The 26,975-nt window shown below is 40.2% G+C and overlaps 1 pseudogene; it reads left to right on the top strand.

Annotated features, from left to right (window-relative positions):
• Positions 1-3,071: 3,071 nt before the first annotated feature.
• LOC104650105 (uracil-DNA glycosylase pseudogene) lies at positions 3,072-26,345 on the top strand (annotated as a pseudogene).
• Positions 26,346-26,975: the final 630 nt, after the last annotated feature.

The following is a 26,975-nucleotide window of genomic DNA, read 5'->3' on the forward strand; positions in this document are numbered from 1 at the left end:
GTTCTTTCTGTTTTTTTTTTTAATCTCTATGTAATTTAAATATGTGGCTAGTTCCTCAGTCCGTTATTAAAATTCATTTTCCTAGGGTCTAATTAAATAACATCAATTTAAATAAAGTGATTTAGATAGTATAACTCTAGTAATGTAATTCATTTGGACTTTTAAAAATAGTTCAATAGATAAACACTCACTTCCTCCAATGGCTAAATTATTAGGAAATTCTTCTACCACATCTTATTCAGCTCAGGTGGTGGTTTCTGAGAACACTTCCAACACCATGAGGCAATACGCAGATCTCCAGATCCCTTCAGATCTTTTTCGTGGCATTGAAGTCCAATTCAAATGAAACTTCAATTCTTTAGGGACTAGAGTATATATGTGACAAGGAAACATTATATAACATTTTAAAAAGAAGGTATGCTCCCATTGTCATTTTTATTACTATCTGTAGAAGATTTTTAAGTGCCCCAAAAGTAGTGAGCTATTTTTTAAAATGAGATTGATCAATAATTTAAACACTTGCATAAAATATATTGGTATGCTTATTATATCAACAAGTGCATAGGCATGTATAATTTTAAATCACTTATAATTTAAAAGTTTTAGAGTCTTCAGATTTTCTTCTTGCCAGATGTGGTGACTCACATACGTAATTCCAGCACTATTGTAGGCTAAGGTGGGAGGATGACTTGAGGCTTGGAGTTTGAGACCAGCCTGGGCAACATAGAGAGACCCTCTCTATATTAAAAAAAAAAAAAACTTTTTTTTTTTGTTTTGTTTTTTTTGTTGAGACGGAGTTTCGCTCTTGTTACCCACGCTGGAGTGCAGTGGCACAATCTCGGCTCACCGCAACCTTCGCCTCCTGGGTTCAAGCAATTCTCCTGCCTCAGCCTCCCAAGTAGCTGGGACTACAGGCGCGAGCCACCATGCCCAGCTAATTTTTGTATTTTTAGTAGAGACAGGGTTTCACCATGTTGACCAGGATGGTCTCGATCTCGTGACCTAGTGATCCCCCCGCCTTGGCCTCCCAAAGTGCTGGGATTATAGGAGTGAGCCACCGCGCCCAGCCAACATAAAAAAAAAAAAAATTTTTTTTTTTTTTTTTTTTTTTTTTTTGAGGCAGAGTTTCACTCTTGTTACCCAGGCTGGAGTGCAATGGCGCGATCTCGGCTCACCGCAACCTCCGCCTCCTGGGTTCAAGCAATTCTCCTGCCTCAGCCTCCTGAGTAACTGGGATTACAGGCACGTGCCACCATGCCCAGCTACTTTTTTGTATTTTTAGTAGAGACGGGGTTTCACCATGTTGACCAGGATGGTCTCGATCTCTCGACCTCGTGATCCACCCGCCTCGGCCTCCCAAAGTGCTGGGATTACCGGCTTGAGCCACTGTGCCCGGCCTAAAAAAAAACTTTTAAAAAAATTAACTGGGCATAGTGGCACATGCTTATAAGTCCCAGCAACTCAGGAGGTTGAGGCAGGAGGATTGCTTGACCCTGGGAGTCCAAGGCTGCAATAAGCTATGATTGAGCCACTGCACTCCAGTCTGGGTAACAGAGTGAGAACCTGTGTAAGGTAATGGATGTGCTTTGGTCAAGGATAGGCCAAGGTAACTTAGCGGGATTGGAACGCAGGCACACAGTTCCATGTATAATATAAACACAGCTATGCACATAACATGGGAAGGCCATCACTTGGCTCTACACGTCTTGTTTGTATGATTGCCCTGCTGACACTGTTCAGGTAGGTGCTTGTGCTTGTGCCCAGAGAAAGACAGAAACCCAGAGATGTCCATCTTGCAGATGGGCAAGGGGTGGCCAGGACACAGTCTGGCTTGCTTACACCCAGAGGGAAAGTTAAGCTGCTGACCCTGAAGGCAGAGTGAGTGAGAGAGTGCAGCTGTGTGTGGGAGCAGCAGGAACTGCAGAGTTAGAGCAAGCAACTGACACAGAGACAGTGTAAGAGAGCTGCTGAATAAAGCAGTATTTCACCGACCTACAGACCCCTGCCCTGAGTGTTCTTTCAACTATCTCCCATTCATCCACCCACTCCCTTCGGACCTCAGCATGGGCTGGAACCTGGACTAGAACCTAACACCCTTTCTCTAAAAAAAATTAAAATATAAAATAAGCAAAACACGTAAAATAAAAAAGGCATAAAAAGGGGGTTAATTCAGCACAGACTTAAAAGACATAACTATATGTGTATATAGTTATATAGAGTTGCTCTAGAATAACAACTCTATAGCAATAATATATTTGATAAAAAAGAGAGTTTCTCAGAAAATGTAATTTATCCAAGATGACTCTAAAAGTCAGAAAACCAAATGGATCTGTAAACAATCAAGAAATGTAATTGGTGGTTAAATATCAAAAAACAAAATTAGAGAGAGAGAAAGAAGAATCTACTTCCAGAGGCTTTATAGAAAAGTTATTACAAAATCACTTAAAAATAATATTTAACTTTACAGAGGACAGAAAAAAAATCTCACCAATCATTTTATGAGCTTAACACCTAAATCAGACTATGATAGTTTGGTTCTTTTTATTGCTCAGTGGTATTCCACTGTGTGGTTATATCACAATGTGTATGTCCATTCACTCTTGATGGGTATTTAGATGGTAACCAGGTTTTTGATGGTTATGAATAAAGCTGCTGTGAACATTTGAGTAAAAGTTATTACATGACCATATATTTTTCTATTTTCTGGGTAAATACCTAGGATTGGGAATCTTAGATCCTATGGCAAGTGTATAGTCATAAGAAACTGCCAAATTGTTTTCCTAAGTGTATACCATTTTGCATGCCCACCAGCAGTGTGTGAAAATTCTAGTTGTTAAAATTTGATTAAGGATTTTTGCATGCATGAGCTCATGAGGGTTATTGCTTTGTAGTTTTCTTTTTTTTTCCCCCATGAGGCATTTTATTTGTAAATATATGCATTACACCCCTAGAAAAAGGACCCCAAGATTTTCCCTCCTGTGTGTTTTCATCTTGCTTCTTCATGGTCCATGATGCCAGCTGAGGTTGTCAATACAATGAAACCAAACTGGAGGGACAGAAGCAGACTATCGATGACGTTGGAGCACGGCCTAATAAGCACCTGGCGTTTGCCTCTCTTTTTCGGCATTGTTGATGCTCTTGAGAGCATCAGCCAGGACATTCATGCGCACCACTGTGGCAGCACGGAAAGATGGCGGAAAATGCTGCTTTGTAGTTTTCTTATAAGGTTTGGGTATCAGGGTAATGCTGGCTTCATAAAATCAGTCAGGAAGAGTGTTTCCTCCTCTTCAGTTTTTTGAGAAAGTCTGAAGATTTTGCATTATTTCTTCTTTAAATGAGATTCAGGAAGTATTTCTTCCTTAAATGAGATCTCAGAAAATTGTTCTGTCTACTTTCTCCAGCCTTGGGTAGAGTGCTATAAGTGCCTCTAATTTACTTTCTGATTGATTTACATGCACAAATCAGTACTCAGCCAGAGTCAAGGAGTCTCTCCTGCAGATCTCGAGATCCCTCATCTCTAGGTCTAGGTACATCACTTTCTGTTTTAGTTTTCTATTTCTCCTTAACAAATCAGCACAGTTTAGTGTATTAAAACAACACAAATTTATTTTCTTACAATCCTAGGAGTCAGATCGAAAATGGGACTCACTGGACTAAAATCAAGGTGGCAGCAAGTCTGTGGTCCTTCTGGAGGCTCTGGGGAAGAATCCATTTCCTTGGCTTCTCCAGCTTCTAGAGGCTGCCCACTTCCTTTGCTCATGGCCCCATTTCTCCTGCTTCAAAGCCAGCAGTGTAGCATATTTAAATCTCTGCACCTCTGCTCTCTCTTGTATAAAGACCGTGGTGGCTACAATGGACCCACCTGGATAATCCAGGCTACTCTCCCCTGTTGAGCAGTAAATTTAGGACAGCTGATAAGCAGACTTCTTTCTACTTTCAACCTTATTTTTTACATTGCTAGGTAATAGCATATTTACAGATTTGGGGGATTAGCATATGAAAATCTTTGAGGAGCCATTATTCTATCTACTTTTCTTCCCAAAGCTCTGCAGGGTTCCCCTAGCTCAGGAAACGTGGCTCTCTGTTTCTCGACCCATTTGCTACAGCCTAGAAACATTGAGCTTTAGGCTCACTTTTAATGTGTTTCTCTTCTGTCAGGAACCACAGCCCAGCACAGACTGTTGTCCAATATCTAAAAGACATTATTTCATATATGTTCTCCAGTTGGCTAATTGTTTAAGGTGGGAGTGTCAATCATGTTCCTGTTATTTTATATTTTCCCACATACCATGCATTGGGCTGTGTAAGAGACTCTCCTTATTCTTAGGATATTCATGCTAAAGTGTTTGGGTTAAAGCATTATTATGTCTCTAAATTACTTTCAAATATTTCAGAAAAAAGAAAGTTAATATTAGAAAATATTAATAATTATTGAATTTTGTAGGAATGTATGTATGTCCATGGTGCTATTTTTTCAGCTTTTCTGTATGTTTGAAATTTTTCAAGATAAAAATGTTAAAAAAATAGACTAGGAATAATAAAATGTTACAGCTAAGTATGGAGAGTTGGATTATAAGCATATAATTTACTTGTTTTTTTCAGTTTTAGTTTCTAAAAATGAATTCTAATTTAAAATATATTATTTATAATAGAATCTAAAACTATAAGGGATCTAAAAATAAAATTAACAGTGTATGAGAAAATTCTAAAATATCTTAGATATAATATGTCTGTGGATTAGAAGAGTTAAGTATTGTGCAGATATCAGTTTTTCCCAAATTAATCTATAAATTATTTAATAATTTCTACCAAAATATTAATAGAATTTTATGGGGAGCTTCACATACTCGTTCTAAAATTGATACGGAAAAGAAATGTCTAAAATTGGCCAGGCACGGTGACTCACACCTATAATTCTAGCACTTTGGGAGGCCGAGGCAGGTGGATCATATGGGGTCAGGAGTTTGAGACCAGCCGGGACAACATGGCAAAACCCCATCTCTACTAAAAAATACAAAAATTAGCCAGGTCTGGTGGTGTGCACCCGTAGTCTCAGCTTCTCTTACAGTCCTGGGGGAGTGGCCAGGGGTGGTGGTGTGCACCTGTAGTCCCAGCATCTTGGGAGCCTAAGGAAGGAAAAACACTTGAACCTAGGAGGCGGAGGTTACAGTAAGCCAAGATCATACCACTGCACTCCAGTGTGGGCAACAGAGTGAGACTCTGTCTCAAAAAAAAAAAAAATATTATGAAAAACGTCCAAGACAATTTTGAAGAACATCAATATTAGATCAACGAGACAGGAAATTAACAAGGATATCCAGGACTTGAACTCAGATCCGGAACAAGTAAACTTAATAAACATTTATAGAACTCTCCACTTTAAATACACAAAATATACACTCTTTATCAGCACCACATCACACCTACTTACAGGTTTAAATGAAACATTGGTTGGCTGCTTGTTTGTTATTTTCTTCCCTCATTTTTTGCTGTCTCCTTTATTAAGCACAATTATTAGCATAAAAGAGGTTTTCGGTACCCATTTTTAGACTGCATTCTAGCCTGGGCAATAAAGCAACACTCCCGTTCTCACTCCCTCTTCCTCTTTCTTCCTCTCCATTCTTTTATTTTACTTTATTTTTCTTTCTTTCTTTCTTTTTTTAAAAAAAATATATAAAAGATAAATGTTTTATAATGAAGGGTTTCAATATTTCTTCAGAAATGTCTAGAGAATTCATAGAAAATATTTTTAACAGAAACTTCACTTCCTTAATAAAATAAGTGTAATATTAAAAAAAGACAATTTTAAAGAAGAGCAAGGTCAAAGCAACTTACCCTACCATATATTCAGATAGTTGAAGTTAGGTCATTGGAAGGACAAACAAACCAGAGATTAGAGAGCCCAGGAATAGACACACACACACACACACACGAAAACTGGATGCTGGATGTAAGAGAAGAGTGGCATTAAAAATCACTAAGGAAAAGACGTATTACTGTTCTATCTGTGTTTATCAGTTATCTATATGTATATGTTAGTTTTCTATTTGTTTAGCAAGTCACCACAAACCTATTAACTTAAAACAGCACCCATTCATTATGTCACACTTTCTTTAGGTCAGAAGGCTGGGCAGGGCATAGCTGGCTTCTCTGTTCAGTGTCTCACAAGGCCAAAATCAAGATGTTGGCTGGGCCTGCAATCTCACTTCAGGCTCGATTCTCTTCCAAGTTCACTGGGTGTTAGGCAGGATTCTGTTCCTTACAGTTGTAGAACAATGATCACTATTTTCTTGCTGGCTGTCACCTGGAGATTGTTTTCAGCTCCTAGAGTCCGCCTATCAGTATCTATCACATGGTTGTCTTCACAACATGGCGGTTTGCTCCCACAAAGCCAGTAAGAAAATGTCATTGACTTTGAATCTGACATCATTTAAGGGATCATCTGATTAGGTCAAGCTTAACCACATTAATATTAATTTTAAGAAACTACAAGTAAACTAATTAGGAACCATAATTATCTATGTGAAAATCCCCTCTGCCAATTAGGCAACATCACAAAATAATATCCCATCATATTCTCGGGTGTCACACTCAGAGGAGATTATCCCGCAACTGTACAGCAGGGGACAGAACTCTTGGGGGCTATCTTAGAATTTTGTTCACCACAGAACTGATTGCCTAGCTATACAGAAAAAGGTAAAATTAACTCCTATCTTTGCATCAGTCAAAAACAAATTCTTTTAGAACAATGTTTAAGAGAAAATAACTCTGTAAGTTAGATAGGAATCTATTCTTAAAAATAAGATGCAAAAAGTAAAAACAGTAAAGGAAAAATTTTATTACTTTACTGTATTAAAAATTTAAACTGACCAATTAAAAATGAACAAAGAGAAAAAGGGAAAATCACAGACTAAGAGACACTTTCAACCCATGCAGTTAAAAATGCACCAATATCCACAATACAGGGCCTTCAGCTAGGGTGGCAAAAGCTAAAAACTGTGTTGCCTTCCCTCTAAGAAGAAAACCCAAATAATCTACAAAGTCAACAATCTCCCTGAACCATCAGACAGCTGCAATTGCAAAGCAAATAAGTAGCATGAAATCTCAGGAAGATGGGTAAGCTAGCAGCACTGGCCTACTGAGAGGAGGGTGTAGGTTGGGGGAGATGGGGTATCCACACAAATGGGTAGAAAGGACTCAACTGACGTTTTAATCAAATCGCTAAGGCCAATGATGGGATTCTGCAACCCCTGGCAGCCACTGACATAAAGAGACGTGTACCCACTTGCAGGCTGTTCTCCACAGGCCTCCATCAGCCCCTCACAAGGAAGACTGGGGGCAGGTGGGAGACGAGGAAACCACCGTCAGTGGTGCAGGCCCCAAGGGGAAAACTGTGGGGACAACTCAAAGCTCCACCCAGACCTTCTCCCCTTCAGGAAAAAAACAAAAAAATCTTAAGTTTCTCTGGAAAAGGGCAGCAAGTCTTGTTGTACCAGGGCACAGGGGAAGGGGAAGAAAGCAGGGAAAACCCTCTATGCCTACAACAGTAGCAAGAAATGACCATTAGTTCAGATCATCCCAGCTTTCCTGCTACTAGAGAAAGGGTAGGATATTTAAGAAAGCCCCACCTCCACGCAATGCCTGCCCAAGACGGAGGACAAAAATCAAACCTACCTAACCTCCACTGCCAGGCTAGCAATCACCCAGTAACAAAAACTGGTCTACGTGTAGGTGAAGGCATGAGCCTGGAAAGAGACCCTTTCAGAGACAGAAAAGCATAGCAGCTTGAAGTTGAAGGTAGATTAGGTACATTGAGAACAACCCCTAGCCACCTAGCCCACAGCAGATTATGCCAGGGGAATTTGAACTTGGTAGTACACTGAAGGTAACCACAGCAGCAGCAAAACCAGCTCAACTCCTGGCTGGATTAACTCAAACCCCTACACTGATGGTCTAGCAGAATAAGAGGTATGCCCATTTCTAGGCATAAACATTTACCTGTCTGCACTGTTGTTCTATATTCTTTTATAACATGGCCAGTTAAGTTTAGCCACAAGAGGAGATACACAGAGAGGATGAGGGCGGGGGTGGGGACAAAACCAAAGTGAATTATACTCACAGGTGCTAGAGACGGAGGCACAGTATTCCATGGAGGGTCAGGGTAAAGACACCAGGTGGTCAGGAAGCAAAAGACGGCAAGAGGAACACACTAGGCCAGAGGCTTTATTGGGGTTTTCATGGGAAAGGCAAGGCAGGGCAGGGTGAACAGCTTAGGACTGGCTCGTTTGAATAATTTCAGAGAGATTTAAACTATAGGAGCAACCCTGGTTGCCTGGTACCTGGCCTTGGGATGACTAAGGCAGAGGAATATTGTCTTCTGTGGTGTACAGACCTGCTAGAGGCAGCATGGAGTCTCTGGATTGGTTAGTTTACAGATCAAAGTCATGCTCATGGCTGAGCCTTTGCTATGCTTAAGACTTGGCTAATCCCAGGAGGGGCAGTCATTCCCCTGCTAGACCCTTTTTCATTTAGTTTTGTTTTTAAGATGTCAAAACTTCATAATATACAGAACATTAAAAAGAATTCACAGCTGGGTGAATTCACAGTTGGGTGGCTCACACCTATAACTCCAGCACTTTGGGAAGCCAAGGCAGGCTGATCCCTTGAGCCCAGGAATTCGACTCAGTCTCTACCAAAAAAAAAAAAAAAAAAAAAGCAAAAATTAGCCAGGCACAGTGGCGTGTGCCTACAGTCCTAGCTACTTGGAAGGCTGAGGTGGGAGGATTTTTGAGTCCAGGAGGTAGAGGTTGCAGTGAGCCAAGATCACACCATTGCGCTCCATCCTGGGCAACAGACTGAGATCTTAACTAAAAATAAATAAATAAATAAATAAGTATTCACAATACTGTTGTCCTACTCATGTCTGGCATAGCTGGGTTATCTGCTTGTGGACTCATAATTTCAATAAAAAGTATGAGATATGTACCCAAAAAAATCCACCATCAAGATACAAAGCTAACTACAATCAGACTCAAAGATGACCCAAACATCAAAACTATCAGACAGAGAATTTAAAATAACTACAATTAACATGCGAAAGGCTCTGGCGGAAAAACTGGGCATCATAGGAACTGATGGGTGAATTTTAGCAGAAAAGTGAAAGGATAAGAACAAGTCCATGGGAAATACTAGAACTAACACAATAACATAAATCAAGATGACTTCGGCATGCTTATCAGTAGACTCAATACAGTCAAGTAAAGAATCAATGAACTTAAAGATAATAAGTACGTGGAAATTACCCAAACTGAAACAGAGTGAAAAAAGAATGAGAAAAAAAAAAATGGAACAGAGCATCCAAGAGCTATAGAACAATATTAAATCAAGACTTGACAAAAGTATTATTTGAAGAGACAATGGCTAAGAATTTTTCAAAAATATAAACAACATTGAACAACAAATCTCAGAAGCTTAGGGAAATCCAAGAACTAAATATTTAACAGTCACACCTAGACACATCATACATAACTACTGAAAATTAAATACAAATCTTGAAAACAACCAGGAAAAAATTACAGAGGAAAATGATGAGAATTGCAGAAGACGTCTTGTCCAAAACTAAACAAGCAGGAAGACAATGAAGGCCGGGCACAGTGGCTCACACCTGTAATTCTAGCATTGTGGAAAGCCAAGGTGGGTGGATCACTTAAGGTCAGGAGTTTGAGACCAGTCTAAACACTCAAGAGGCTGAGGCACAAGAATCGCTTGAACCTGGGAGGTAGAGTTGCAGTGAGCCAAGACGGTGCTACTGCACTCCTGCCTGGGTGACAGAGTAAGACCCTGTGTCTAAAAAAAGAAAAAAAGAAGAAGAAGAAGACAATGGAGTGACTTACTTAAAGTATTGCAGGGAAATGATCAACTCAGATTTCTATACTTAAAACAAAACAAAACTTTCTAAATGAAAGGAAAATAAATACTCTGTTAGACAAGGAAATACTAAAAGGATTTTTTACCAGCAGAGCAGCACTACAAGAATGTCAAGGAAGTTCTTCAGGAAGAAGAAATACAATAACAGAAATGAACTTAGATTGCCAAAAAGAAATAAAAATTTCCAGAAATGGTTAAGATGAAGATCGATATAAAAGACATTTTAAAAATTTAAGGAGATATAAATCATATCCTCTTTAAAGAGTTCCTATAAATTAATATGAAATGGCAAATACTCCAATAAAAACAAAATAGACAAAGGGCCAAAAAGACAATTGGAAAAGGAAACCCAAACAGCTGATAAATACAGTATGTTTTCAAATGTTCAACCTCACTAATAACCAGAGAAATGTTCGTTAAAGCAAAATGAGATAAAAATGACTCACTGAAATGGAAAAATAAATAAATCAGATGTGATCAAGTAGGATATGAGAAGGATGTAAGAAAACTGGAACTCCCATGCATTGCTGGGGGCAGCGTAAGCTGGTGCAGTGACTTTGAAGAGTGACTCTGCAACCCCTTATAAAGCTGAAGACATGCACATCCTCCCACTCAGTACTTACAGTCACCTCATTTTCTCTGTATGTGTTTCATGGTTTAAAATAAAATTTTAAAAAGAAAATATTCAGCAATGATAGATTTAAAAAACAAGTAATTTTTACTAAAACTATACTGAATGTAGCTCGTTGCTGTTTTTTCTCATAGCAGCCTGCTTTAAAAATATATCATGACCAAATTTCTGCGTGTTACTTCTCTTGAGGCTATGCATAATTTTAAGTTAGAAAATCTTTATACCAAGAGCAGATTTCATTGACTAATGTTTGAAACAAATGGCCAGTGCTTTTGTATCCTAAAATGCTATTGCTAACGAGTTTTTCTTATACTCCATAAGCTTCTGAGATTCTATGTTCTTCATTTGCGTAAAATAGAAACACTCTTTTGAACAAAGAAAAGATATCAATCTGGTACCACATCATACTCCTGTAGGACAAACCAAAATAACCAAAATGGACCCAATTTTAAGCATCTCGTCTTCAAAATACAGCAGAACTTCTTTCTAAAACTGGAAGAATAAATACTGTATCTTCTAAATGGAAAACCTATTAGAGAAATTATATTTAGAAGGAAAGAAAATTAAAAGACATTTTTAAAGAACTTAAGGAAAGACCTATATGATGGTAAATTAGATTATATTTATGTTCAACTTGATGGATAGCAAGCAGTACATTATCCTAGCCACTAAGAAATTCATTACAAAAATATTACATGGGAACTCAATAAATGTTATGCAAGCATTAAAAGAATGATTTATGTTCTAATTACAACTATGGCAAAAGGTACGTAGGGTAAGATGAAATAAATACAATTTAAAAGAAAAATAAAGAAAACTGAAGTCTCTGCTTTCCCAATCATTTAATTCAACATTTATTTGGGGGAATTTTAGAATTCTTTTTTGCTAGTTTGTTATTGTTTAAAACTTCAGGATGGCAGATAGAGCAAATGTGGAATACAACTCTTCCCTCCTCCAAAATGTAAAAATGATATATGGAATATTTAAAACATTTTCATACACAGCTGAGTTGCAATAAGGGTGTTATAAATAAAGAGTATGCCACAGCAGAATGTTGGATTTGCAGTTAGATGTCTTCTGGAGCTCATCTGACCTTATATACCAGAATTTTAATACATCTTACAGTCAAGTGAGGAGCGGAGTCAAGGCTGCAAGTCAGAGGCTGATATTGGGCTTCCATCATAAAGCCAGAGCCAGGAACGAATGAACCCAGTAAGACTCCACTCACTGGCATGGGAAGTGCATGGCTCCCCAGCAATATCTCCACACTGTGGAAGGAGAGCAGTCTTGAATGCATGTGTTTTCTTCCCTGGGATCCCTCAGGGTTCCCCACTATATCACTGCATACCAAGGTCAGTGTTAAGGGTTATTGCCAAGTTTAGAATGAGGAAACTGAGACCAGCATAAGAAAATTAAATGCCAATTTATTCAACACCTGGGCGAGGTTCCATGGTTCCTGGGGAAAGGGGCCAGGGAAGTCGCCGGAGGTTTCCCAAGGTGTGGGGTTTTATAGCAAGTGAGGGTGTCTTGATTGGTCATGAGGGAACAGGACGTGGTTGGGGCAAGCTGCTATTGGTAGGTAGGCGGGATTTCTGGTGGGCGGGATTTCTGGTGACGGGGCTGTCCAGGGGGAGTGGGACCTGGATGGGGCAAAATGCTATTGGGCAGGTTTTGGCAGGGCTTCTTTTAAATTTTGATGGGATTTTTTCAACAGTGGGCTTGGTGCCCAGCACGGAGTGGTGACATAGTTTTTCATTGCAGAGATGGGCATGTCCAAGCTCCCAGTGAGGCAACCGGCCTTACAATCAGGATAACTACAACAGAAACTTTCCTTCAGAAAAAGGACTTGTAGAGGACACATGGCAGCCATTGGTCAGTAGCCTTATGAAATCTGATAGGACAGGCACTGTGAGACAGTTGGAGAATTTCCTTGATTAGACCTGATTCCACTCGTTACTGGAATTCCTTTTCCTTTGTGGCCCCAGATCACCTTTCTGGTGGTTCTTTCATGTTCATTATCCTCCTGGGCATTGGGGATTATGCCCTCCTTGGGAGCCTCAAGATTTCACAGCCTACTTCCTGCCTTTGCAAATTTGGGAGGCAGGGATTGTTTCAATCTGTTAAAGGTTTTTTTGCTCAGGCTCATGGTTTCTTCTGTAATACAACTTTCTGAAAAGCTCAACTGGCTTATAATTTATTTGCTTCAGATCAGTTTCATGAGCCAGTAGACACAGCCACCATTTGTTCCTAGATACATCTTTCCAAACACATCAAGTATGGTTCACTTCATTAGCCTCTTTCCCACTCCCAGGCCTCCTTCTCTTTCTCCAATCAAGACTGAACCCTGCAGCAAAGAACTGACTCTTCTCACTTAATCTGATGGTTTAAGATTAAGTGAGAAGAGTCAGTTCTTTGCTGCAGGGTTCAGTCTTGATGGACCTTTGGCATTCAAATTTTTTCTTGATGTCTCTTTTTCTTTAGAGTTCAGGAGCAGGTGGCTTCTTCAACCCTGCCATTCTAGTTCTCTCAGACAGAGACAAGAGGGGTGGCTCTCTGAACCCCACACTTTAGATGGTCCTTCTGTCACTTAAGATATGGTACTCAGCACTGACACAGCACAACCCATAACCCCAAACACCTGCTCTCATAACTCACACCATTCAGACCTCAGAAACACTTCTCTACATCTTTTTCATAGGCCATCAAAACAAAAAGTGACTGCGGCAAAGAGCTGTGAAGTTTTGTGGGCTGTGCCATTGCCAATGTCAGTGATAAAAACTAGTTTATAGTTCAGAGACGATCTGAGTGGTTGAAGCACTTAGGTAAGAAAAAAGAAAAATTGTCAAATATTTTCTCTCAGTGTGAATGCAATGAATTCCTGCACAACAAAGTTTTATTTCCCAATTATCTCAAATGCTTAGTTTTTTCTTTTCCTGTTCCAGTTTGTATATTGTCAAAAGAAGCACACACTGCCTGAGAAACATTTTGCAATACTAACAATTCATATTACTCTTAAATTTGTAATTTATCAGCTCTAAAGGCATGTGTGAGTGACCAATTCCTTTTATATTGGCAACTAGATGGACATTAAACACTAGAATTGCAATAAGAATTATAAAATGATAATACAATTTATTAAAAATTTAATATATTAAAATGATTTATGTTTCTTTAAATAATTTGATATTCATTAAGTATAATTTTACTTTTCATAAAATAAAATTATTTCATTTTACTTTTACCTAGATAATTTTACTAGTAGGAAGAAAATAATGTTTTTTAAAAATAATTTTAATTTTTTTACTTTTTCATTTACTTAAATTTACATTTTGTTGAAAATGTATTTAAATTTTATATGTTCTGAGTAATGAACTTTTTTTTTTTTGAGACAGAGTCTTGCTCTGTCTTCTGGGTTGGAGTGCAGTGGCACAAGCTCAGCTCACTGCAACCCCCGCCTCCCAGGTTCAAGCAATTCTACTGCCTCAGCCTCCCAAGTAGCTGGGATTATAGGTGCATGCCACCACACCCAGCTAGTTTTTGTATTTTTAGTAGAGGCAGAGGTTTCATGATGTTGGCCAGGCTGGTCTTAAACTCCTCACCTCAGGTGATCTGTCCACCTCAGCCTCCCAGAGTGCTGGGATTACAGACGTGAGCCACTGCACCCAACCTACTTTTTTAACTCTTTATATCATTACTGTTAAGAGAACAGAAATTATGTGAAACTCTTATTATAACAGTAATTTTACTGAATGAAGGCAAGAATAAATATATCAAATATCAATAAATTTCTCTTGTAAGAAAATTGTCCAAAATATATGTAATAATTATTAAATATAGTCATCTTTGACATTTTGCTGATTCTCAATCATAAAAATAGTTTCATATGATTTTTTTATTTTGTCAATATGGAATATATTTGTCAAAGTAGAAGAATGGAACACATTTTATTTAATAGTTTGTTAGCTTGGTTTAGAACTCATCAATATTTAGATAATTGGCATATAGACCGCCTTTTGTACTCTGGCCCCAGACCTCACAAATGTGAGAGAGAGAGAGAGAGAGAGAGAGAGAGAGAGAGTGTGTGTGTGTGTGTGTGTGTATTTATTTATTTTGTGTGTGTGTGTGTGTGTGTGTGTGTGTGAGAGAGAGAGAGAGAGAGAGAGAGAGAGAGAACTCTTGAGAGTCTCAAATCAGCCACTCAGTGCTCTAGCCCCGAGACCACAACTGTTATTTCTATGCACAACTAAGAGTTAGACACATAGCTTGACCCAGCCACAAGGGACCAAGGAGAGAGCTGGAAGGATTGGCCAGCACCATTGGTTTATGTCTTAGTCCATTTTCGGTTACTAAAGCAGAATACCTGAACCTGAATAATTTATCATATAAAGTAGGGAAGTTTATTTTGCTTATGGTTCTGGAGGCTGAGATGTTCAAGACTGGGTGGCCACATCTGGTGGCTTCTGGTGAGAGCCTTCCACTGCATCAAAACATACTGGAGAAATGGAAAGGAAATAGGGCACATGCAAAAAGGAAAATGCAAGGGGTAATCTTGCTTCATAATTATCCAATCTCATGGTGATTAATCCAGTTCCTCAAGAGTGAGAACTGCCAGGCATGGTGGCTCATCCCTGTAATCCCAGCACTTTGGGAGGCTGAGGCAGGCAGATCACCTGAGGTTGGGAGTTTGAGACCAGCCTGACTAACATGGAGAAACTCCGTCTCTACTAAAAATACAAAATTAGTCAAGCATGGTGGTGCATGCCTGTAATCCCAGCTACTCGGGAGGCCGAGGCAGGAGAATTGCTTGAACCCAGGAGGCGGAGGTTGTGGTGAGCCGAGATAAACGCCATTGCACTCCAGCCTGGGTAACAAGAGAGAAACTCCATCTCAAAAAAAAAAAAAAAAAAAAAAAGAGTAAAAACTTACTCACCTCAGGACTGCATTACTCCTTTCATGAGAACAGATCCTGAGTGACCCAAATGCCTCTTAAAAATACCACTTTCCAACATTGCCACACTGGGCACCAAGCCTCAACATGAGTTTTGGTGGGGACAAAGTGTATGCAAATCATACCAGTGTATTCTTTTTTCATTTTACAGATGAAGCAATGGGAATTTAAATAACCAAGGTCACATGGTTATACAAGTAACAGAGTCAGAATTTGAATACAGGTAGTTTGGTCATAGAGTCTGTACTCTTAACCACTACATTACACAGATCCTGTAAGACTGTGAAGAAATCTTGGGATGTGCTCAGGACATGTGCAAGATGTGAAGCTGGGGTTCCAGTTGATCTTACATAGTCCTCGAGGATACAAGATACTCTAGCTAACAACTAAGAGTAATAATGTTTACAGTGTTCCAACTCTAGAACTCCATATGCGCCAAATTATCTTTTGTATGTTAGTACAAACGTTACTGAGGAGATAAAAATCCAGTGGCTCTGGGGATCTATTTTCCTCACCTCTTAGCAAGAAACCCATTCAGCAAGTCTAAGTTACCTGAGTAGAGAAACAAATTGACATCGGGTGCTGAGCTCTGGAGGCTCCTATCTCATCATCTTCCTCAACCAGAAAGTCCACTATTATATCCACTAATTGTTCCCTACTCCTTTCCATCTTCCCTATAAATATGTAAAGCAATTTGGGACCTCTCCTCCTGGAATCAGTCTGTGTGCATGGAGTCCAGCTATGCCGCCACAAGATCAACCCTTTGCGGAATAATGAGAGCTCAGGGCACTGGTGTCCTGTGCTATTTCTCTGTTTGTAGGTTTTTCTCAATAAAATAATTGTATTTCTATATTGTACAGCACCAGTGACCCATTTGCCCATTCACTACAAGACACATTTTGAACACCTAGAAACCAATAATGAGTGCCACATACACATCTGTCCTAAAAAATAATTATTAGGGAGGGAAAAAAATCAGAATTAATAACTCATGAAACAGGAAGATCTGCTATACCAGGAAGAGTTATGAAAAATAAAACCAGTAAAAGATACAGTTAAGTTTGAATAATTACTGATACTATATTTGTGAGTTTAAGTGGAACTATAATTTTAAAAGGTCTTGAAATGTGATGGGCATAAATTATAAAAATTAATAATCTGGAAGAAAAGCTCAATATGGTTTCAACAAACCCGAAAATTGTGGTGGGTATAGGAGGAAGATGATATCGTACTAAAATTCTTATTCTGAGACTGGTATTTTTCTCCCATATCCATTCTCTTCCTAACTAGCAACAGAATTTTTAGTGATCTCTAACTACCCAGCCATAGACTAATGTAACATTCATGTAGTGTCCATACAAGAAAACAGGAAACAAACATGTTGAAGACTCAAAAATAAGAGAACACTGAAGAAAAACAGAAGTAATAACTGCAGGAAGCAACTACAACTCCACAGCTGGGGGACAAAGAGAAGAGATTGAAGTTACAGAACTCAGAAGCTGAGAAGAAGGGTCCCACAGAGCAGGGACTCGGACCTCTGAGGAGAGGACAGTGAGGCTGGTCCTGGGACTGCCAAAAGAAGTTGGAGGGCTGGGCAAGGTGGCTCATGTTTGTAATCCCAGCACTTGGGAGGCCAAGGTGGGTGGAGTGCTTGAGTCTAGGAGTTTGAAACCAGCCTGGGCAACAAAAACACATAAAATTAGCTAGGCATGGTAACACAAGCCTGTGGTCCCAGCTACTTGGGAGGCAGACATGTGAGGATCACTTGAGCCCAGGATGCCGAGGCTGCAGTGAGCCATGACTGTGCCACTGCATTACAGCCTGGGTGACAAAGTGAGACCCTGTCTCAAAAAAAAAAAAAAAAATTGGAGACTGGAAGCAAACCAACTGATACTACTGGGGTGCAGAACCATTGTTGGGCAACATGAAATGTATAGCCAGCAAATATGGAAGAAGCAATTCCCTACTCTGCTTCTCTTACCTTCCAGTTTCCCTCTTACATCTTCTGTCGTTGGAACTTACCATGAAGTCAGCTGATAATAGAGAAGGTATAGCTGATCCTTGAACAACATGAGTTTGAAGTGTACAAGTCCATTTATATGCAGACTTTATTCTGCCTCTGCTACCCCTGACACAGCAAGACCCACCCTCCTCTTCCTCTTCCTCAGACTACTCAATATGAAGACAATGAGGATAAAGAACTTTATTATGATCCACTTCCACTTAATGAATGTAAATATATTCTCTTCTTATGGTTTACTTATGGTAAGTAAAGCTTACTTTATTATAAGAATATAGTACATAATATATAGGACATTAAAAATATGGAATAATCAACTGTTTATGTTATCAATAAGACTTCTCATCAACAGGAGGCTATTAGTAAGGTTTTGGTGGAGTCGAAAGTTATACTGAGATTTTTTTACTGAGGCACTCCTAAGGCCTGCATTGTTCAAGGATCAACTGTAGTTTGCAGAGCCCCAATCTCGGCATAAAAAACCAGAGTGCAGAAAGGTGGAAATGGATCTGGAAGACAATAGCTTAATAACTGGCACAACTATATTCCCTAGCATTTCCGAGCATCCCCATCACTGATACAGGCAGGGGACTCAACTCTGGCTCGCTGAATGTGTATAAATCACATACGAAATTCTTAAGTCATGCTCTTAATGAAAGAGAGTTCCCTCTCCTATCCCTTCTCCCTTTCATCTTGCTGGAATGTTAATGTGGTGGTGAGCCATGGTGATCACACCAATGAGGTTAACACCATATGGGTGGTGGGATAAAAGATTAAAGTAGCCTGGGTCTCTGAAACCACAAAGCCATCATACATTAGATGTATGGAGAAACTTAGATTTAAATAGGCTTATTTGGAGTGACATCAGCCACATGGCTGACTAGAGTTATCTGGCACTTATCCTCTTCTCAAAAAGGGACCTAAACAATGAATAAACAACTATATTTTGACTAGAGTAACTGAGGAAGTACCCTGGAGAGCATCAGAGGAGCAGCAAAATCCCTGTGGAGCATGGAAGCTCAAGACAGCCCTACAGAGAAGGGAGTGGGACATTCTGCCTCTGCCGCGCTATCTGCCTTGTCAAGATCAGCTCAGAATCAGGGTGATTTCTTCTTATAAGGAAAAGGTAAGCTGGAGATCTCCAGCAATCCTTGCTACAGGAGAGTCCGTCCGTCTTCACAGGTTCTGAATCCAGTTTAGACAGTAGCTGAGAGTTCATGAGCTGGAATGCTTCAGAGTAGAAGCTCATCTTAAGCATCCCCCAACCTCATGACTTAAGCTGCTACACCTCAGCACCATCTGGTTTTTTTGTTTGTTTGTTTTTGTTTTTGTTTTGAGAAAAGTCTTGCTTTATCACCCAAGCTGGAACACAATGGTGCAATCTCAGCTCACTGCAAACTCTGCCTCCCGGGTTCAAGTGATTCTCCTGCCTCAGCCTCCTGAGTATCTGGGATTACAGGCACCCACCAGCATGCCTGGCTAATTTTTGTATTTTTAGTAGAGATGGGGTTTCGCCGTGTTGACCAGGCTGGTGTCAAACTCCTGGCCTCAGGTGATCTCTTGGCCTCCCTAAGTGCTGAGATTACAGGCATGAGCCACTGTGCCCAGCCAACACCATCTTGAAACAAGATCCACTACTAGAATGCATCCTGACCTCAGGATCAGTAGCCACTGGCTTACTCCATCCCTGTAGCCCTGCCTTCGTTCCACCACATTCACATAGGTGCATGCAGCACCATAACTCCAAACTCTTGGAGCCTAGGCCAGACAAGATGACCAAGACCCCAACATCCAAACTTGTGTAGCACTCCCAACAGCCCCAGGGGACACGCAGACCTGCACAGTGGTGTAGCTGCTGAACAGCCTGCCAGGTGCCTTGCCCATGTGCACCTGTACCACACAGCCAGCCAGCCTGCCAAGTTTGTGTGCATTCACACCTGGTCAGACAGCTGGCCCTGTGGCATCCCCACTCCCCTGAACAAACCACTGCAGAGATCCCTGGCCCTGCTGTACCTGTGCCCTGACCAAGAGCCAATCCTGCAGCAGACCTGCACCTCTGGACAGACCACTGCAAAGCTGCCCAGCCTTGTCACACTTGTGTGCACTTGCACCTAGCCCAACAGCCAGTCTAGCAGAGGCCTTGCCTCATCAGCTAGCCAGCCACACACTACCTAGTTGTCTGCATCTATGCAGGCCTGAACCCAGTCAGACAGCCAGCTTGGTGGTGACCACAGCCTCCCAAGAGAGCCCACCAGACAGCCTGTCATCCCTCTGCATCCTCACTTGACTGGCAACAATAAGCCCAATACTTTTGCTCCCAGCAAAATTACACCAAAGTCATCACAAACTTCCAGAGCCTAGGCCAATGAAGCAATCACAGACATTCTTGATGAAGATTACAACTAAAAAAACTTAATAGAGACCACGCTACTGAGTTCTCCCAGAACCAAAGCCAACGTACCATATCTAAATTATACCCTAGGACCTATCTATAGAAAAAAAAAAAATCTCCCCACAAAAGCTGCTTCAGAAAATTGGAAAAAGTGACTATTCCACCAGATGAACAAATATCAACCTAGAAACACAAGAAATATAAAAAAGCAGGGAAACATGACACTCTGAAAGGAACACAATCAGTCTCCAGTAACAGACTTCAAAGGAAAGAACATTTACAAAATGCCAAAAAGAATTCTAAATAGTGATTTTAAGAAAACTCAGCAAGATACAAGAGAATACAAACAATTCAGTAGAATCAGGAAAAAAAAATCATGATCTGAATGATAAATTCAACCGATAGATATTATTAAAAGGAATCAAACAAATCTTGGAGCTGAATAATTCAATAAATTAAATAAAGAATACAGATGGGAACTTCAACAGACTAGATCGAGCAGAAGAAAAAATTTCTAAACTCAAAGACAGGTCTTTTGAAATAACCCAGTCAGAAGAAAAAAATAGAAATATCAAAGTAAAGAATAAAGAAATTCTATGGGACTTATAAGATACCATTAAGTGAACACTTTTTTTGTTTTGTTTTGTTTTGTTTTTGCATTAAAGAAGTTCCAGAGGGAGAAAAAACAAAGACACAGAAAACCTACTTAACAAAATAATAGCAGAAAATTTCCCAAGTATTGGGAGACATGTGGACATCCTGACTCAGGAAGTGCAAAGAGCCCCAATTAGATGAACCCAAATGATCCTTTCCAAACCACATTGTAATCAAATAGTCAAAAGTCAAAGACAAGGAGAGAATTCTAAAAGCTGTAGGAAAAAAGTGCTAAGTTGCATATTAGGGAATCCTCACTAGACCACCAGCAGATTTCTCAGCGGAAATGTTGCAGGCAAGAGAGAATAAAATGATATATTTAAAGTGCTGAAAAAAAATACTGTCACCCAAGAATATTATATCTACCAAAGCTATTCTTAAGAAGGACAAAGTAAGACCTTCTCACATAAACAAACGCTGAGGGAACTTATCACCACTAGACTGGCCTTACAAGAAATGCTTAAGGAAGAGTTATAACTGGAAATGAAAGGATGATAATTACTATCATGAAAGTATAAAACTCACCAATGGAAGTAAATTCATAAATCAAACTCAGAATACCCAGTGACATAGTGGTGCTATGTAAATCTCTCAGTCCTTTCATATGAAGATTTAAAGTCAAAATGATCAAAACCAACAACAGCTACAATTAGTGGCTAAGGAACACATAATAGATAAAGAAGTAAATAAAGACAACAAATATATAAATTTTTTGAGAAAGGGAAAAAACTTGCTGTATTTTTATGTGACCAAAGTCAAGTTGTTGCTACTAAATCTGCAAAGGAAAAAAACAAACAAAGTTAAGTGGCTGTCAGCTAAAAATAGTCTGCTATAATTACAAAACTCTATGTTAGCTCCATGGTAACCACAAAAAAAGAAATTTCAGCAGATACAAAAATGAGAAAGAAAAGGGAAACAAATCTTAGCACCACAGAAAACACCAAATCATTCAGGTAAACAATGAGAGGGAGAAAAAAACAAGAGTTTGATTTTTTTAAAAAAGCAGAAAACAATTAACTAAATAACAGGAGTTAGTCTTTATCTATTAACAATGGCCTTGAGTGAAAATTGATTAAGTCCGTCAATTAAAAGATGTAGAGTGCCTGAATAAATTAAAAGACAAGACCCAACTATATACTGCCTACAAGAAATTCACCTCACTGTTAAAGGCAAACATAGACTAAAAGTGAAGGGATAGAAAAAGATATTCCATGCAAATGGAAACCAAAACAAGTGTTAGCCACATTTATATCCAATAAAATAGACTTTAAGTCAAACACTTTTTAAGACACAAAGAAGTTATTATATAATGATAAAGGGATTAATTCAACAAGAGGATATAAGAATTATAAATATATATATTCAACATTGGAGCACCTAGATATATAAAGCAAATATTATTAGAACTGAAGGGTGAGATGGATTGCAATACAATAGTAGAGAACTTCAATACCCCACTTTCCCTAGACAAAAATATCAACAAAAATTACCAGCTTGCCGGGCACGGTGGCTCAAGCCTGTAATCCCAGCACTTTGGGAGGCCAAGGCGGGTGGATCACGAGGTCGAGAGATCGAGACCATCCTGGTCAACATGGTGAAACCCTGTCTCTACTAAAAATACAAAAAATTAGCTGGGCATGGTGGCACGTGCCTGTAATCCCAGCAACTTAGGAGGCTGAGGCAGGAGAATTGCCTGAGCCCGGGAGGCGGAGGTTGCGGTGAGCCGAGATCGTGCCATTGCACTCCAGCCTGGGTAACAAGAGCGAAACTCCGTCTCAAAAAAAAAAAAAAAAATTACCAGCTTAAACTGCACCATGGACTCAACGAACACAGCATACATTCACAGAACATTTCATCCAACTGCTTCAAAACACACATTCTCCTCAACTGCATATGGAGCATTCTCCAACATAGCTCACATGTTAGGTCTCAAAACTTAAGTCTTCACAACTTTAGGAAGATAGAGATCATATTAAGTATCTTTTCTGACCACAAAGGTATAAAGGTAGAAATCAATAAGAAAAATTTTGGAAACTTTGCAGACACATGAAAATTAAACAACATACTCCTAAATAACCAGTTGGTCAGTGAGAAAATTCAAAGAGAAGTTAAAAAATTTCCTTGAGACAAATGAAAATGAAAACACATCATACAAAAATCTATGGGACACAGCAATAACACTTTTTTTTAAGACAGAGTCTCATTCTGTCACTCAGGCTGGAGGGCAGTGGCACAATCTTGGCTCACTGCAACCTCTCCCTCCAGGGTTCAACCAATTCTCCTGCATCAGCCTCCTGAGCAGCTGGGATTATAGGTGCCTGCCACCACATCTGGCTAATTTTTGTATTTTTAGTAGAGACAGGATTTTATCATGTTGGCCAGGTTGGTCTTGAACTCCTGGGCTCAAGTGATCCATCTGCCTCAGCCTTCCAAAGTGCTGGGATTACAGGCATGAGCCACCATGGCTGGCCAGCAACAGCCCTTCTAAGAAGGAAGTTTATAGCAATAAACACCTACATCAAAAAAGAAGAAAGATGTCTAATAACCTCATGATGCAGTTCCAGGAATTAGAAAAGGAAGAATAAACTAAATTCAAAATTGGTAGAAAGAAGTAAATAATAAGGCTCAGAGCAGAAATAACAAAGCAAAAGGTATCACAGAACCTGACTTCAAAATATTCTACAAAACTATAGTAATCAAAACAACATGGATCTAGAATAAAAACTGTATCAATAGAACAGAACAGAGAAACCAGATATAAATATATAGACCAATAGAACAGAACAGAGAGTCTGGAAATAAATTCATCCACCTACAATCAACTGGTTTTCAATAGAGGTGCTGAGAACATATATTTGGCAAAGACAGTCTCTTCAATAAATAGTGCTGGGGAAACTGAATATCCATATACAGAAAAATGAGACTAGGCATCTACCTCTCACCATATTAAAAAAAATCAACTTAAAATGGATTACAAACAAATATAAAATCTGAAATTATGAAACCACTAGAAGAAAACATAGGGAAAATGCTTCATTTCACAACATTGGATTGGGCAAGAATTTTTTCAATAAGACCGCAAAAGCAGAGGCAACAAAAGCAAAAACAGACAAGTTGGGTGCAGTGGATCATGCCCATAATCCCAGCACTTTGGGAGGCTGAGATGGGTGGATTCCTTGAGACCAGCCTGGCCAACATGGCAAAATCTCATCTCTACTAAAAATACAAAAATTAGCCGGCTGTGGTGATGTTCATCTGCAGTCCCAGCTATGCAGGAGGCTGAGGTGGAAGAATCACTTGAACCCATGAGGTGAAGGTTGCAGTGAGCCAATATCACGCCACTGCACTCCAGCCTGGGTGACAGAATGAAAAAAAAAAAAAAAGAAGAAGAAGAAGAAAAAAGAAAGACAAATGGGATTACATTTCATGCTCATGGACAGGAAGAATTAATAGCATGACAATGGCCATACTGCTCTAAGTAATTTATTAATTCAATTCTATTCCCATCAAACTACCATTGACATTATTCACAGAATTAGAAAAAACTATTTTAAATTTTATATGGAATCAATGAACCCAGATAGCCAAGATAATCATAAGCAAAAAGAACAAAGCTGGAGCCATCACACTACCTGACTTCAAACTATACTACAAGGCTACAGTAACCCAAACAGCATGGTACTGGTACTAAAACAGACATATAGACCAATGGAGCAGAACAGAAACCTCAGAAATAACACCACACATCTGCAACCATCTGATCTTTGACAAATCGGACAAAAACAAGCAATGGAGAAAAGATCTTCTATTCAGTGAATGGTGCTGGGAAAACTGGCTAACCATATGCAGAAAACTGAAGCTGGACCCCTTCCTTACACCTTACACAATTTTTTTATTTTTTTTTATTTTATTTTATATATATATATATTTTTTTTTTTTTTTATGATGGAGTTTCACTCTTGTTACCCAAGCTGGAGTGCAATGGCGCGATCTCGGCTCACCGCAACCTCCGCCTCCTGGGTTCAGGCAATTCTCCTGCCTCAGCCTCCTGAGTAGCTGGGATTACAGGCACACGCCACCATGCCCAGCTAATTTTTTTGTACTTTTAGTAGAGACGGGGTTTCACCATGTTGACCAGGATGGTCTCGACCTCTTGACCTCGTGATCCACCCGCCTCGGCCTCCCAAAGTGCTGGGATTACAGGCTTGAGCCACGGCGCCTGGCCTCACAAAAATTAATTCAAGATGGATTAAAGACTTAAATGTAAAACCCAAAATCATAAAAACCCTGGAAGAAAACCTAGGCAATACCATTCAGGACATAGGCATGGGCAAAGACTTTATGATGAAAATGCCAAAAGCAATTGCAACAAAAGCCAAAATTGACAAATGGGATCTAATTAAACTGAAGAGCTTCTGCACAGCAAAAGAAAATATTATCAGTCTGAACAGGTAACCTATAGAATGGGAGAAAACTTTTGCAGTCTACCAGTCTGACAAAGGTCTAATACCCAGACTTTACAAGGAACTGAAACATATTTGCAAGAAAAAAAAAATCAAAAAATGGTCAAAGGATATAAACAGACACTTCTCAAAAGAAGACATTTACGTGACCAATAAACATATGAAAAAAAGCTCAACATACCTTTGTATCAAAAGTATAAATCTTTGCCATTCTGAGTATCATCAAAATACCTTATAAAAGTGAAATATGGATAAACTGGATCCCAAGATTTTTCAGTTCTTGAAAAGAAACTGGTAAAGAACTAAACTGGGCTGACCACCGCAGCCAGGACCAGCCTGGCGGGTCCCCGGCGAAGCGCGTTGGCTGCCTCCTCCTCGGCCCCCGGACGATCAGCCAGAAGGCGCTCTACTCCTTCTCCCCCAGCCCCGCCGGGAAGCGACGCACCCCCAGCCCCGAGCCGGCTGACCTGGGGACTGGCGTGGCGGCCGTGGCTGAAGAGAGCGGAGATGCAGCGACCAGCCCCGCCGAGAAGGCCTGGGCCGAGCAGGAAGAGCCCGGGACGCCGCCCTCCTCGCCGCTGAGCGCCGAGCAGTTGGACCGGATCCGGAAGAACATGGCCGCGACCTCCTCGGACTCGCGGCCCGCAACGTGCCGATGGGCTTTGAGGGGAGCTGGAAGAGGCGCCTCCGCGGGGAGTTCAGGAAACCTTATTCTATCAAGCTAATGGGATTTGTTGCAGAAGAAAGAAAGCATTGCGCTGTTTATCCACCCCAACGCCAGGTCTTCACCTGGACGCAGATGTGTGACGTAAGAGACCAGAAGGTGGTCGTCCTGGGACAGGATCTGCATCATGGACCTAATCAAGCTCACGGGGCTCTGCTTTAGTCTTCGAAGTCCTGCTCCGCCTCCGCCCAATTTGGAGAACATTTATAAAGAGCCGTCAACAGACATAAAGGGTTTTGTCCATCCTGGCCATGGAGATTTATCTGCGTGGGCCAAGCAAGGTGTTCCGCTACTCAATGCTGTCCTCACGGTTCCGGGGCATCAAGCCAGCTCTCATAAGGAGAGAGGCTGGGAGCGGTTCACCCATGCAGTGTGTCCTGGCTAAATCAGAACTCGGATGGCCTTGTTTTCTTGCTTCTGTTCAGAAGAAGGACAGTGCCAAGATAGGAATCGGCACCATGTTCTACAGACAGCCCATCCCTCCCGTTGTCAGTGTATAGAGGGTTCTTCGGATGTAGACACTTTTTCTAAGACCAACGAGCTGCTGCGGAAGTCGGGCAAGAAGCCCATCGGTTGGAAGGAGCTGTGATCATCAGCTGAAGGGTGGCCTGTCTCCACTGTTTTCTTTTTTTTCAGAAGCTGCTGTTAACGTATTTGTCAGTTATGAAGTTCCACTGAAATTTTTCCTATTAATTCCTAAGTACTCTGTATAAGGAGAAAAAGCTTCCAAAAAGCAGCCACGAATGAGGCTGCCTTGGAATGGCAGCTGTATTCAGTCACAAACAGCAAAGGCTACCCTTTGACCAAATGTCTTTCTCTGCAACATGGCTTTGGCCTAAAATACGCAAACTTCTCAGAAGACAGATGATGTCAGATACTCAGTTGGTTGTCTTTATTTCCTTTGCCTTTATGGTGAAAGCAGGGAGATGTGCACCTCTTAGTCACAGCCCATGTTTGTGCCTGCTGCTCCGTAGTTTTGCCTGGTTAGACTTTCAGTGACAAGTGTTGGGATGTTTTTTGCTTAGAAAGGTCCCCTTGTCTCAGCCCTGCAGGGCAGGCATGCTAGTCTCTGCTGGTTCCACTTGATCTTTGAAGGAGTCCTCAGGCCCCTCGAAGCATAAGGATGTTTTGGAAGTTTCCAGAATCTGGCCCAGAAATTAGGGCTCAATTTCCTGATTGTAGTAGAGGTGAAGATTGCTAAGATTGCTGGGAGCCCTAT

This window comes from Saimiri boliviensis, chromosome 5 (genome assembly GCF_048565385.1).
Source record: "Saimiri boliviensis isolate mSaiBol1 chromosome 5, mSaiBol1.pri, whole genome shotgun sequence".
In the NCBI taxonomy this organism is placed as follows: domain Eukaryota; kingdom Metazoa; phylum Chordata; class Mammalia; order Primates; family Cebidae; genus Saimiri; species Saimiri boliviensis.